The sequence below is a fragment of the Cherax quadricarinatus genome, chromosome 98 (genome assembly GCF_038502225.1).
Source record: "Cherax quadricarinatus isolate ZL_2023a chromosome 98, ASM3850222v1, whole genome shotgun sequence".
NCBI lineage: Eukaryota > Metazoa > Arthropoda > Malacostraca > Decapoda > Parastacidae > Cherax > Cherax quadricarinatus.
In genome coordinates, this window is record NC_091389.1 from 1096329 (window position 1) to 1110280 (window position 13952).

The following is a 13952-nucleotide window of genomic DNA, read 5'->3' on the forward strand; positions in this document are numbered from 1 at the left end:
TTTGCCTTTGCTCCTTTTATAAGTCTCTACTCTGTTCCTCACCTTTGGAATTCATTTAGTGCTGCAATATCCTGTCTGTTTGCTTTAAATCTTTTTAGCAGCTGGTCAGTTAAGTCAGTTAAGAGGAACACTAATAATGTTGACAAACTACTTTACCACCTCCAAACATTACTGTTTGAACTCTTACCAACTTCTGAAGTTAACAAATTAACTTACCAACTTCTGAAGTTAACAAATTAACTTACCAACTTCTGAAGTTAACAAATTAACTTACCAACTACTGAAGTTAATAAATTAACTTACCAACTTCTGAAGTTAACAAATTAACTTACCAACTACTGAAGTTAATAAATTAACTTACCAACTACTGAAGTTAACAAATTAACTTACCAACTACTGAAGTTAACAAATTAACTTACCAACTACTGAAGTTAACAAATTAACTTACCAACTACTGAAGTTAACAAATTAACTTACCAACTACTGAAGTTAACAAATTAACTTACCAACTACTGAAGTTAACAAATTAACTTACCAACTACTGAAGTTAACAAATTAACTTACCAACTACTGAAGTTAACAAATTAACTTACCAACTACTGAAGTTAACAAATTAACTTACCAACTTCTGAAGTTAATAAATTAACTTACCAACTTCTGAAGTTAATAAATTAACTTACCAACTTCTGAAGTTAATAAATTAACTTACCAACTTCTGAAGTTAACAAATTAACTTACCAACTTCTGAAGTTAATAAATTAACGTCAACAACAATAATGTTAACTCTTCATATACAACACAACAGTGTTACCAACCCTTCCAACCCGCCCGGCCGAACATTACCAACCTGCTCACCCAATATACATCGTTCCACTGCCTAACATTCAATATATTTAACCAATAATAAGTAATAATAAATATTTTTGATATTAATAAACTGCTTGCTTAAGTCCGAAATGATTTTAAATTATCCATTTGAAGGAAATACAAGAAATATTTTCCATAATTAGTTTCTACATACCAGGTGGTTGGCAGAACTGAAGCGACCATAACTATAAATATTTACAACTCATATTACTTAAATTATTTGAAAAAAACTAATAAACAAAATAAACTAAATTAAAAATATGAATAAAAATAAAAAACTTTGGAATATTTTACATATATTCTATATATTCACCGCCAAATATACAAAGATATTACAAGGACCTTAATTAAGAATTAAGGAGTTTATTTCCTTGAATATTTTACAATGTGTAATTACAATATTAATTTGATAAGTACGAAAAAAGTTATTATGATGGTGACTACTTAATACTTGACATATATATCATTGTTGGTTCTAAACTTTGTTTTTTATATATTAACAGAGGTAGTAGTGGTTTAGCAATATTTAACAAGTAGTTAAATAACTTATAATGTTATATTTTAGCACATTATACATAATAAAATTAAGATTTAGGAAGGATATAAGAAAGTATTGGGTAAGAACATAAGAAGAAGAAGAACATAAGAACGAAGGAACACTGCAGCAGGCCTACTGGCCCATGCGAGGCAGGTCCAAGTCTCCTACCGGCTTAAGCCAATGCTCCAACCTAGTCAGGTCAGGTCACATTGACTTAAGGGAGGAACGCGGCAACTGACCTAGTAGCACAAGCTAGTCAGGTCAAACTCACACCCACCCACACCCACTCATGTATTTTGTGGAAATTTATTTGGTCCCTAAAGTTCCACAGGACAGATACAGCGTACGAAGGGGTCCCAGCATAGCCGTAATGGAACATCTGAGCTGGGTGGCCCTTAAACCCACCCAAACAAAAGCTTTCTCCCCGAGTTGGCGTGGTTGGTAAGCTTATTTAATTTATAGATTTACCCTTCAGGGAAGGAGTAGGTAGTTTTACTGTTAGTATATTAATATTAGGTTTACTAAGGCAGCTGTAGATAATAATAATGTAGACCTAAGACCTTAACATAGGTAGTAATAGGCCAATAATGTAGGCAAACACTAGGTTAAGTTAGCTAGGGAGAACTGGCAGCCCTAGCTTGAATGACGAGGCGCGGGTCTCAAAGACACAATAGCGTTCTTCTTAAGACAGACACCAACTGGACAAGACGTGCCGTGGTCAGCAGACGGTGCCCCCCATGTGTCTTCACATTCGAGACCTGGGGAAATCTGGTAGAGGCACCTCGGTGTACCGTAGATGACCTCCGTCAGGCCCATACAGTAAGACAAGACCTCCACTTTATCTCGTAGATTTCTGGCCAGTGTCTGGGGAGAATTGTGAGTGAGTTTGATCTGTGGGCCCAGTGTGCAGCAGGCAGTGCATGCCCAGAATTAAGGCTCCCGGTTGCACGTGGTTTCTGAGGGGAAGTCCAAAGAAGCTAAGGCTAAGCTTAGGGAAGTTGAAGATCAGGATATATGCTGCAACACCAAGTAAGTTAGTCCTTTATACGTGCATGCAGGCGAGTTTCTTGCAACACCAATCATTTGTGAAAATCTGTCCTATAAGCCACTTGTGAGGCTGAGGTACCCACCTCAGAGCTCTGTGTCAACAGAGTTTGCCAGGGTAGGTGACTCACTTGGAGGCAGTCCACACAAATTTTCACATATTTATCCAACCTATTTTTAAAGCTACACAACGTTCTGGCCTCTATAACTGTACTGGGGAGTTTGTTCCACTCATCCACAACTCTATTACCAAACCAGTACTTTCCTATATCCTTCCTGAATCTGAATTTTTCCAACTTAAAACCATTGCTGCGAGTCCTGTCTAGGCCAGATATTTTCAGCACACTATTTACTTCCCAGTACACTTATACAGGCTGAAACGTTGGATAAATTTAGATTTAGAAAGGACATAGATAAGTACTGGTTTTTTAACAGAGTTGTGGATGCGTAGATACAAGATTTCGTTCGGATTTTTAAACCCGGGAGGATTAGCCACCCAGAATAACCCAAGAAAGTCAGTGCGTCATCGAGGACTGTAACTTATTTCCATTGTGGTCCTCAAATCTTGTCCCCCAGGATGCCACCCACACCAGTCGACTAACACCCAGGTACCTATTTGCTGCTGGTGAACAGGACAACAGGCGTAAGGAAACGTGTCGAAATGCTTCCACCCGCCGGGAATCGAACCCGGGCCCTTTAGATTTTTTAGATTTTGCCACCGAAGTGGCTAGTTTATTGTGCACCCCATATTCATCCTGTGGAGGGTAGCGCAAGAGCATATGGATACACAAAAGGCCTTGGAACTAGGCCCCAAGGAGTTAACATGAATACATATGGATTTATATCTACATACCTGTAGTTCACTTATCTGCTACAAGCAAATTTAGGAAATTTGCTTAGTATATCTGGTATCTTATTTCATTAATAAGATATCTTGACATGTCACAAAGCAGTTGCTTTAACAAGTGATTTAAGGAAGGGATTACTAGCAATGAGCTTCTTGGGAGGCACTTGCAGGTATGTGATATTAAATGAACACATCCATGGAGGGGTGAAATGCTCTTGTTACAGTGATACAGTTCATGCAGGTTATTAAACTTAATGCAATTGCACGTTTTCACAATCCATTTAGATCTGTGAATTTACTTATAGGCAGTAAGGTTCATTGTGACAGTATTACCTGGAGTTTACCTGGAGAGAGTTCCGGGGGTCAACGCCCCCGAGGCCCGGTCTGTGACCAGGCCTCCTGGTGGATCAGAGCCTGATCAACCAGGCTGTTACTGCTGGCTGCACGCAAACCAATGTACGACCCACAGCCCGGCTGGTCAGGTACCGACTTTAGGTGCTTGTCCAGTGCCAGCTTGAAGGGGGCTGTAGGGCAAAATTCCTAACTCGTTTATTTACCGTCCGATTTTCTCCAGTTTTGGTACACAATACAAAGTGTTCTCACTCTTTATTGAAAATATTTATCAAAAATATACCTCAAACAACAACTGAGAAAAGACTGATTTACTGAAAATGCCCTTGGGGTTGATTTCATTTTTATATGGTGCTACGTAATGTTTGGACACTTGGTGCCGAGAGTACAATACTAATACTTATTTTGACCGATAGATTTCCTCTAAAATACCTTACCGTTATTTCACAAAAAAATAAAGTTTGTTAGTTCTGGAATATTGCAAAAAAATCTGCCCATTACTCCCACATAACTCCCAAAGTATTAGGAATATTTCCAAAAACTCAACGGTCAAAATAAGAGAAATCATTATTCTACAATGTCTGTGAATATTATTCCATTTAATTAAGTAATAAAGGAAGCACTTCGGACCTTAGGTGAATAAGTTACTTCCGAGATATCGGCCGGGAGCGCCGGCCGGCCCCCGTCTCAAAAAAAAAAAAAAAAAAAAATCGCGAAAATCGCGTTTGTTTGGGTGTATTTCTTAGTAAACTGATGTTCATTACCTGGAGTTCATTACCTTTGTAACTAGTTCAGCTATCATAACTTTGGGGTCCAGTCACTGGACCCATTATGTACCTTTGTAATCTTTTGACTACCGCCCACAGGATGGGTATGGGGTGCATAAAGATATTAAACTAAAGTGTGTGTGTGTGTGTGTGTGTGTGTGTGTGTGTGTGTGTGTGTGTGTGTGTGTGTGTGTGTGTGTGTGTGTGTGTGTGTGTGTGTGTGTGTGTGTGTGGTGTGTGTGTGACTCAACAATCAATATTTGCACCAATAACTCATTACAGTTGTGACCGGGTGTGGAAGTGTGAATTGCTCATTACTCTATAATTTGTTCATGATTGTAGCCAAAGTATAAACGTAAGTAACCATTCTACAGAATTCATTACCTTTGTAACTTGTGAGCTCATTACCTTTGTACCTAGTTCAGCTATCAAAACTTTGGGGGCCCAGTCCCTGGACCCATTACGTACCTCTGTAATCTGTAAATACCTTTGTAACTTGTCATGATTGTGACCAGACTTACCTGGAGTTCATTACCTTTGTAAATTGTGAGTTCATTACCTTTGTAAATTGTGAGTTCATTACCTTTGTAAATTGTGAGTTCATTACCTTTGTAAATTGTGAGTTCATTACCTTTGTAAATTGTGAGTTCATTACCTTTGTAAATTGTGAGTTCATTACCTCTGTAACTTGCTCAGCTATCAAAACTTTGGAGTCCAGTCCCTGGACCAATTATGTACCTCTGTAATCTTTTGACTACCGCCCACAGGATGGGTATGGGGTGCATAATAAACATATTAAACTAAAAAACTAGTGCTGTTATCCTCTTCAAAACACCGTTTTCTCTTACTCAGAGACTAAAGAATGGGACATGGAGAGCAGTAACTCAATATTTATCGAAATATTCCCGATAATCTTTCGTCATATTATGGCCTATTTTATTCAGCCTAGAGTATATAACATGTTTGTATGTTATTTAGAGTGTTTATTATATCATATTAGATCAATTCTGATAGACAAATAAGCCGTAGAGTTGATATATAAGCGTAATAATGGGCGATTCCTGCTGGTACCTCGGGAGCAGGAACACTGCCGAGCGTTCCCATCTGGTTCCCGGGTGTCACTAAGTCTGCGGATAAGTCCCGCCTACTGTTTTATGATGCCAAATAGTCAGTTATTATATTAGAAAGAATAATGCAAGAAAAGGCGATAAAAAACAAGAAAATAACTCCAAAAAATATATAGGCCGTGAGCAGACTCGGTACCAACATCACCGTCACCATACCTGATATAAATGACTATAATTTATTGTAGAAACGTCGTAGAACATTCATTCTGGTACCATTGTGTTGCCAAAGAGTTGAGCTATTTTTCAGTATATATAACTCAATTTCCATATTTTTTCGATTTTTCGGTGAGCGCGCGCGGAAATTTGCCCTACAGCCCCCTGAAGACTGCCAGGGGTCTGTTGGTAATCCCCCTTAAGTATGCTGGGAGGCAGTTGAACAGTCTCAGGCCCCTGACACTTATTGTATGGTCTCTTAACGTGCTAGTGACACCCCTGCTTTTCATTGGGGGGATGGTGCATCGTCTGCCAAGTCTTTTGCTTTTGTAGTGAGTGATTTTCGTGTGCAAGTTCGGTACTAGTCCCTATAGGATTTTCCAGGTGTATATAATCATGTATCTCTCCCTCCTGCGTTCCAGGGAATACAGGTTCAGGAACCTCAAGCGCTCCCAGTAACTGAGGTGTTTTATCTCTGTTATGCACGCCGTGAAGGTTCTCTGTACATTTTCTAGGTCAGCAATTTCACCTGCCTTGAAAGGTGCTGTTAGTGTGCAGCAATATTCCAGCCTAGATAGAACAAGTGACCTGAAGAGTGTCATCATGGGCTTGGCCTCCCTAGTTTTGAAGGTTCTCATTATCCATCCTGTCATTTTTCTAGCAGCAGCAATTGATATAATGTTATGGTCCTTGAAGGTGAGATCTTCCGACATGATCACTCCCAGGTCTTTGACGTTGGTGTTTCACTCTATTTTGTGGCCAGAATTTGTTTTGTACTCTGATGAAGATTTAATTTCCTCGTGTTTACCATATCTGAGTAATTGAAATTTCTCATCGCTGAACTTAATATTGTTTTCTGCAGCCCACTGAAAGATTTGGTTGATGTCCGCCTGGAGCCTTGCAGTGTCTGCAATGGAAGACACTGTCATGCAGATTCGGGTGTCATCTGCAATGGAAGACACATTACTGTGGCAGACATCCTTGTCCATTTCAGATATGAGGATGAGGACCAAGATGGGAGCGAGTACTGTGCCTTGTGGAACAGAGCTTTTCACCGTAGCTGCCTCGGACTTTACTCTGTTGATTACTACTCTTTGTGTTCTGTTTGTGAGGAAATTATAGATCCATCGACCAACTTTTCCTGTTATTCGTTTAGCACGCATTTTGTGTGCTATTACGCCATGGTCACACTTGTCGAAGGCTTTTGCAAAGTCTGTATATATTACATCTGCATTCTTTTTGTCTTCTAGTGCATCTAGGACCTTGTCGTAGTGATCCAATAGTTGAGACAGACAGGAGCGACCTGTTCTAAACCCATGTTGCCCTGGGTTGTGTAATTGATGGGTTTCTAGATGGGTGGCGATCTTGCTTCTTAGGACCCTTTCAAAGATTTTTATGATATGGGATGTTAGTGCTATCGGTTTGTAGTTCTTTGCTATTGCTTTACTGCCCCCTTTGTGGAGTGGGGCTATGGCTGTTGTTTTTAGTAACTGTGGGACGACCCTCGTGTCCATGCTCCCTCTCCATAGGATGGTAATAGGTCGTGATAGGGGCTTTTTGCAGCTCTTGATGAAAACGGAGTTCCATGAGTCTGGCCCTCGGGCGGAGTGCATGGGCATGTCATTTATCGCCTGTTCGAAGTCATTTGGCGTAAGGATAACATCAGATAGGCTTGTGTTAACCAAATTCTGTGGCTCTCTCATAAAAAATTCATTTTGATCTTCGACTCTTGTCATATCTTAACATTCTAATACCGAGTACAGTGTTTAATCTCAGCAATCCTACCACTGATACTAGAAATACCAAGCTCCTTTCTCATATTAAGAACCTTTGTAGATCTGGGACAACCAAGAATAATTCTGAGAGCTTCATTTTACATTAACTCCAAGGGTCGGAGAGAACTTTCTCTAGCTAATATCAACATGGGAGCAGCATAATCAATTAAGGACGTAACACAGACTATGTACATCACTCTCACCATTCTCTCATTAGCACCATAGTTTGTGTTGCAGCCAGCAACATTAGCATCATAGTTGGTGCTGTAGCCAGCAACATTAGCACCATAGTTGGTGTTGTAGCCAGCAACATTAGCACCATAGTTGGTGTTGTAGCCAGCAACATTAGCACCATAGTTGGTGTTGTAGCCAGCAACATTAGCACCATAGTTGGGGTTGTAGCCAGCATCATTAGCACCATAGTTGGGGTTGTAGCCAGCAACATTAGCACCATAGTTGGTGTTGTAGCCAGCAACAGCTTTGAGAGCATTTAGCCTATCTTTGCATTTCTTATTTAGTTGTGGTATAGTGGATTTGTTAAAGGGTTCATCTACACCAAGATATCTTCTGTAAGTTTTAACGTACCTAATGATTTCACCTTGCAAATAGATGGGTGGGGGATGTCGTTTGCTTGTTAATATCTTTGATTTAGAGGAAGATATTATGAGACCTAGTCGATTACAAATTGCTTTAACTTCATTAAGAATGGTACTCATCTTCTTATGCCCTGTTGTATGTATCATACTGTCATCAGCATAGCTTATAGCTATATGTTTAGGTGAGGCAGGTAGAGCATTTAGGAGAGCATTAATCAGAATATTAAATAGCATGGGACTAAGAACTCCTGCGGTGTACCTAAAGACATTTGTTTAGACTCACTTCTAAAGCCTTGATAAATGACAGAGGATACTCTATTTGACGGGTATCCTATTATCCAGCAGAGTAAGCTACCACCAATATTCATTTTGGCTAGTTCATGTAGTATAACGGTTCTGTTCGCAATATCAAATGCAGATTTTTGATCAAGAAAAGTGGTAAAACTAGTAGAGGTGTGTGCAGTGAGAAAGGTGGAAATACAGTTCTGCACACTTTTACCTTTCATGAACCCATAGAGGTAGGGGGAAAGTTGGTGTCTGATTCTGTAGTACAGTCTGTTAGTATCATTCTTTCAAAGGTTTTACAAAGACAACTAGTTAAGGAGATCGGTCTAAATATATCAGGCTGTTGGGGCTTAGGGATAGGCACAATGAGACTATTGGTTAAGTAAGTAAGTAAGTATATTTATTCAGGTATACACAAATACAGTTACATAGAATTATCATACATAGCAGCATATGTGTAGAGAACCTAGGATAACCCAAAAAAGTCACAGAGTGACTTATTTCCATAGGAACAACGCCCTCAATGTAACTGAGATTATACATTCGTCTCTCGACCTGCGGGGAGAGAGGATGCTTCTACAGTTTCTCTTGCACGCCACCTGGTGAGGAAAACATAACATTAGCACCAAGATGGCAGACCGAATGAACCGGCACATAAATACTGTCTGCATTAAGCTGGTTAGAGGAACTTTAAGCAGCGCCACGATGAACGTTCTCCTGCCAAGCATTATCAGGGACGTTTATGGCATCCCCAATGAAGAGTTGTATGGGGTGGCACTGAATAGTATGTCAAGGGTCTTCGTGAAGTTCATGAGGGCTGACTTCTACTCTACCATAGTCAACGAATTTCAAGAAAGGAGGAAGAGTATCAATTCAGCAGTGGAAGTATGCTTGCATGATGTGTCTAAGTATTTTACTTAGGTGAAGGTACGGAATGTACCTTTTGAAGCAACAGCATACAGCCTACAAGATGTGTTCAGTGGTTATGGGACTGTACACTCGGTGAGCATGGGAATGTGGAGGGACGGCCCCTACGAGGGGCTGCCGGAATGATCCTTCAAACTGGAAATGACCTTGAGGAGGCCGATACCATCATGTCACATTGCATAGCCATAGAACACAGGTTTTTGTACACTATGCGGGGCAGAGGAAGACGTGCCATTTATGTGACTCTTATGAGCACATTATGGCACAATGCCCCAGGAGACAGGGCCCTAGGGGTCAAGAGAAAGCTTCTGAAGACACGCAGTTAGAAGCCTTGGGCGTTTTGACGGGTGGAGTGGAAAGCCGGGGTAAGGGCCTATGGAGTGAGGAGGTCGAAAGAGCAGAGGTGGGTTTGGAGACATGTTACACTACCAGTGGAAATGGGGGGGGGGGGATAATATCGTTGTCAGACAGACTGTTAGGTACTACAGATTCAGCTCAAGAAGGGATGTTGCAGGCTGTGATGAAGGATTTTTTGGAAAGCAGCAGCAGAGAGTGAAGCAGCAGCAGAGAGTGAAGCAGCAGCAGAGTGAAGCAGCAGCAGAGTGAAGCAGCAGCAGAGTGAAGCAGCAGCAGAGTGAGGCAGCAGCAGAGTGAAGCAGCAGCAGAGTGAGGCAGCAGCAGCAGAGTGAGGCAGCAGCAGAGTGAAGCAGCAGCAGAGAGTGAAGCAGCAGAGAGTGAAGCAGCAGCAGAGTGAAGCAGCAGCAGCAGAGTGAGGCAGCAGCAGAGAGTGAAGCAGCAGCAGAGAGTGAAGCAGCAGCAGAGAGTGAAGCAGCAGCAGAGAGTGAGAGTGCAGCAGCAGAGTGAAGCAGCAGCAGAGTGAGCAGCAGAGAGTGAAGCAGCAGCAGAGTGAAGCAGCAGAGTGAAGCAGGTGAGTGAAGCAGCAGAGTGAAGCAGCAGCAGCAGCAGAGAGTGAAGCAGCAGCAGAGAGTGAAGCAGCAGCAGAGAGTGAAGCAGCAGCAGAGAGTGAAGCAGCAGCAGAGAGTGAAGCAGCAGCAGAGAGTGAAGCAGCAGCAGAGAGTGAAGCAGCAGCAGAGAGTGAAGCAGCAGCAGAGTGAAGCAGCAGCAGAGAGTGAAGCAGCAGCAGAGAGTGAGGCAGCAGCAGAGTGAAGCAGCAGCAGAGTGAAGCAGCAGCAGAGAGTGAAGCAGCAGCAGAGTGAAGCAGCAGCAGAGTGAAGCAGCAGCAGAGAGTGAAGCAGCAGCAGAGAGTGAAGCAGCAGCAGAGTGAAGCAGCAGCAGAGTGAGGCAGCAGCAGCAGCAGCAGAGTGAAGCAGCAGCAGAGAGTGAGAGTGAGAGCAGCAGCAGAGAGTGAAGCAGCAGCAGAGAGTGAAGCAGCAGCAGAGAGTGCAGCAGAGCAGCAGAGTGAGGCAGCAGCAGCAGAGTGAAGCAGCAGCAGAGAGTGAGCAGCAGCAGCAGAGTGAAGCAGCAGAGTGAAGCAGCAGCAGAGTGAAGCAGCAGCAGAGTGAAGCAGCAGCAGAGTGAAGCAGCAGCAGAGAGTGAAGCAGCAGCAGAGAGTGAAGCAGCAGCAGCAGCAGCAGTAGTAGCAGCAGCAGCAGCAGCAGAGTGAAGCAGCAGCAGAGTGAAGCAGCAGCAGAGTGAGGCAGCAGCAGAGAGTGAAGCAGCAGCAGAGTGGCAGCTGCAGAGTGGCAGCAGCAGCAGCAGAGTGGCAGCAGCAGCAGCAGAGTGGCAGCAGCAGAGTGGCAGCAGCAGCAGCAGAGTGGCAGCAGCAGCAGCAGAGTGAAGCAGCAGCAGAGTGAAGCAGCAGCAGAGTGAGGCAGCAGCAGAGTGAGGCAGCAGCAGAGTGAAGCAGCAGCAGAGAGTGAAGCAACAGCAGAGTGAAGCAGCAGCAGAGTGAGGCAGCAGCAGAGTGAGGCAGCAGCAGAGTGAGGCAGCAGCAGAGAGTGAAGCAGCAGCAGAGAGTGAAGCAGCAGCAGAGTGAGGCAGCAGCAGAGTGAAGCAGCAGCAGAGAGTGAAGCAGCAGCAGAGTGAGGCAGCAGCAGAGAGTGAAGCAGCAGCAGAGAGTGAAGCAGCAGCAGAGAGTGAAGCAGCAGCAGAGAGTGAAGCAGCAGCAGAGAGTGAAGCAGCAGCAGAGTGAAGCAGCAGCAGAGTGAAGCAGCAGCAGAGAGTGAAGCAGCAGCAGAGAGTGAAGCAGCAGCAGAGAGTGAAGCAGCAGCAGAGAGTGAAGCAGCAGCAGAGAGTGAAGCAGCAGCAGCAGAGCAGCAGCAGAGAGTGAAGCAGCAGCAGAGTGAAGCAGCAGCAGAGTGAAGCAGCAGAGTGAGTGAAGCAGCAGCAGCAGCAGCAGAGTGAGCAGCAGAGAGTGAAGCAGCAGCAGAGTGAAGCAGCAGCAGAGTGAAGCAGCAGCAGCAGCAGCAGAGAGTGAGGCAGCAGCAGAGAGTGAGGCAGCAGCAGAGAGTGAAGCAGCAGCAGAGTGAAGCAGCAGCAGAGTGAAGCAGCAGCAGAGAGTGAAGCAGCAGCAGAGTGAAGCAGCAGCAGAGTGAAGCAGCAGCAGAGTGAAGCAGCAGCAGCAGAGAGTGAAGCAGCAGCAGAGTGAAGCAGCAGCAGAGAGTGAAGCAGCAGCAGAGTGAGGCAGCAGCAGAGTGAAGCAGCAGCAGAGTGAAGCAGCAGCAGAGAGTGAAGCAGCAGCAGAGAGTGAAGCAGCAGCAGAGAGTGAAGCAGCAGCAGAGTGAAGCAGCAGCAGAGTGAAGCAGCAGCAGAGTGAGGCAGCAGCAGAGAGTGAAGCAGCAGCAGAGAGTGAAGCAGCAGCAGAGTGAAGCAGCAGCAGAGTGAAGCAGCAGCAGAGTGAAGCAGCAGCAGAGTGAGGCAGCAGCAGAGTGAAGCAGCAGCAGAGAGTGAAGCAGCAGCAGCAGCAGAGTGAAGCAGCAGCAGAGTGAAGCAGCAGCTGAGAGTGACGCAGCAGCAGAGTGAAGCAGCAGCAGAGAGTGAAGCAGCAGCAGAGAGTGAAGCAGCAGCAGAGAGTGAAGCAGCAGCAGAGTGAAGCAGCAGCAGAGAGTGAAGCAGCAGCAGAGAGTGAAGCAGCAGCAGAGAGTGAAGCAGCAGCAGAGTGAAGCAGCAGCAGAGTGAAGCAGCAGCAGAGAGTGAAGCAGCAGCAGAGAGTGAAGCAGCAGCAGAGTGAGGCAGCAGCAGAGTGAAGCAGCAGCAGAGAGTGAAGCAGCAGCAGAGTGAGGCAGCAGCAGAGAGTGAAGCAGCAGCAGAGTGAGCAGCAGCAGCAGAGAGTGAGGCAGCAGCAGAGAGTGAAGCAGCAGCAGAGTGAAGCAGCAGCAGAGTGAGGCAGCAGCAGAGAGTGAAGCAGCAGCAGAGTGAGGCAGCAGCAGAGAGTGAAGCAGCAGCAGAGTGAAGCAGCAGCAGAGAGTGAAGCAGCAGCAGAGAGTGAAGCAGCAGCAGAGAGTGAAGCAGCAGCAGAGAGTGAAGCAGCAGCAGAGTGAGGCAGCAGCAGAGTGAAGCAGCAGCAGAGAGTGAAGCAGCAGCAGAGAGTGAAGCAGCAGCAGAGTGAAGCAGCAGCAGAGAGTGAAGCAGCAGCAGAGTGAAGCAGCAGCAGAGAGTGAAGCAGCAGCAGAGTGAAGCAGCAGCAGAGAGTGAAGCAGCAGCAGAGTGAAGCAGCAGCAGAGTGAAGCAGCAGCAGAGTGAAGCAGCAGCAGAGTGAAGCAGCAGCAGAGAGTGAAGCAGCAGCAGAGTGAAGCAGCAGCAGAGTAGTGAGGCAGCAGCAGAGTGAGGTAGCAGCAGAGTGAAGCAGCAGAAGAGAGTGAAGCAGCAGAAGAGAGTGAAGCAGCAGCAGAGTGAGAGTGAGAGTGAAGCAGCAGCAGAGTGAAGCAGCAGCAGAGTGCAGCAGCAGCAGCAGAGTGAAGCAGCAGAGAGTGAGGCAGCAGCAGAGTGAAGCAGCAGAGAGTGAAGCAGCAGCAGAGAGTGAAGCAGCAGCAGAGTGAGGCAGCAGCACAGCGTGAAGCAGCAGCAGAGTGAAGCAGCAGCAGAGTGAGGCAGCAGCAGATTGAAGCAGCAGCAGATTGAAGCTGCAGCAGAGTGAGGCAGCAGCAGAGTGAGGCAGCAGCAGAGTGAAGCAGCAGCAGAGTGAGGCAGCAGCAGAGAGTGAAGCAGCAGCAGAGTGAAGCAGCAGCAGAGTGAAGCAGCAGAGAGAGCAGAGTGAAGCAGCAGCAGAGTGCAGCAGCAGAGTGAAGCAGCAGCAGAGTGCAGCAGAGCAGCAGCAGAGTGAAGCAGCAGAGAGTGAGCAGCAGCAGAGAGTGAAGCAGCAGCAGCAGCAGCAGCAGAGAGTGAAGCAGCAGCAGCAGCAGCAGAGTGCAGCAGCAGAGAGTGAGCAGCAGCAGCAGCAGAGTGAAGCAGCAGCAGCAGCAGAGAGTGAAGCAGCAGCAGAGAGTGAAGCAGCAGCAGAGAGTGAGGCAGCAGCAGAGTGAGGCAGCAGCAGAGAGTGAAGCAGCAGCAGAGTGAGGCAGCAGAGTGAGGCAGCAGCAGAGTGAGGCAGCAGCAGAGTGAAGCAGCAGCAGAGAGTGAAACAGCAGCAGAGTGAAACAGCAGCAGAGTGAAACAGCAGCAGAGTGAAACAGCAGCAGAGAGTGAAGCAGCAGCAGAGTGAAGCAGCAGCAGAGTG

General features: G+C 45.3%; 1 protein-coding gene across 14 annotated transcripts in view; it reads right to left on the bottom strand.

The window, feature by feature from the left end:
- LOC128702516 (nucleolar transcription factor 1-A) overlaps positions 1–13952 on the bottom strand; it is a 664841-nt gene that overhangs the window by 51951 nt on the left and 598938 nt on the right. Inside the window, exon 1 of one of the 14 annotated variants that reach the window (XM_070105248.1) lies at positions 816–836. The exons of 7 other annotated variants lie outside the window; for them this stretch is intronic. The gene's annotated coding sequence lies outside the window, so the exon portion shown is untranslated. 6 more of the 14 variants (XM_070105241.1, XM_070105247.1, XM_070105250.1 and 3 more) reach the window with 6 other exon arrangements.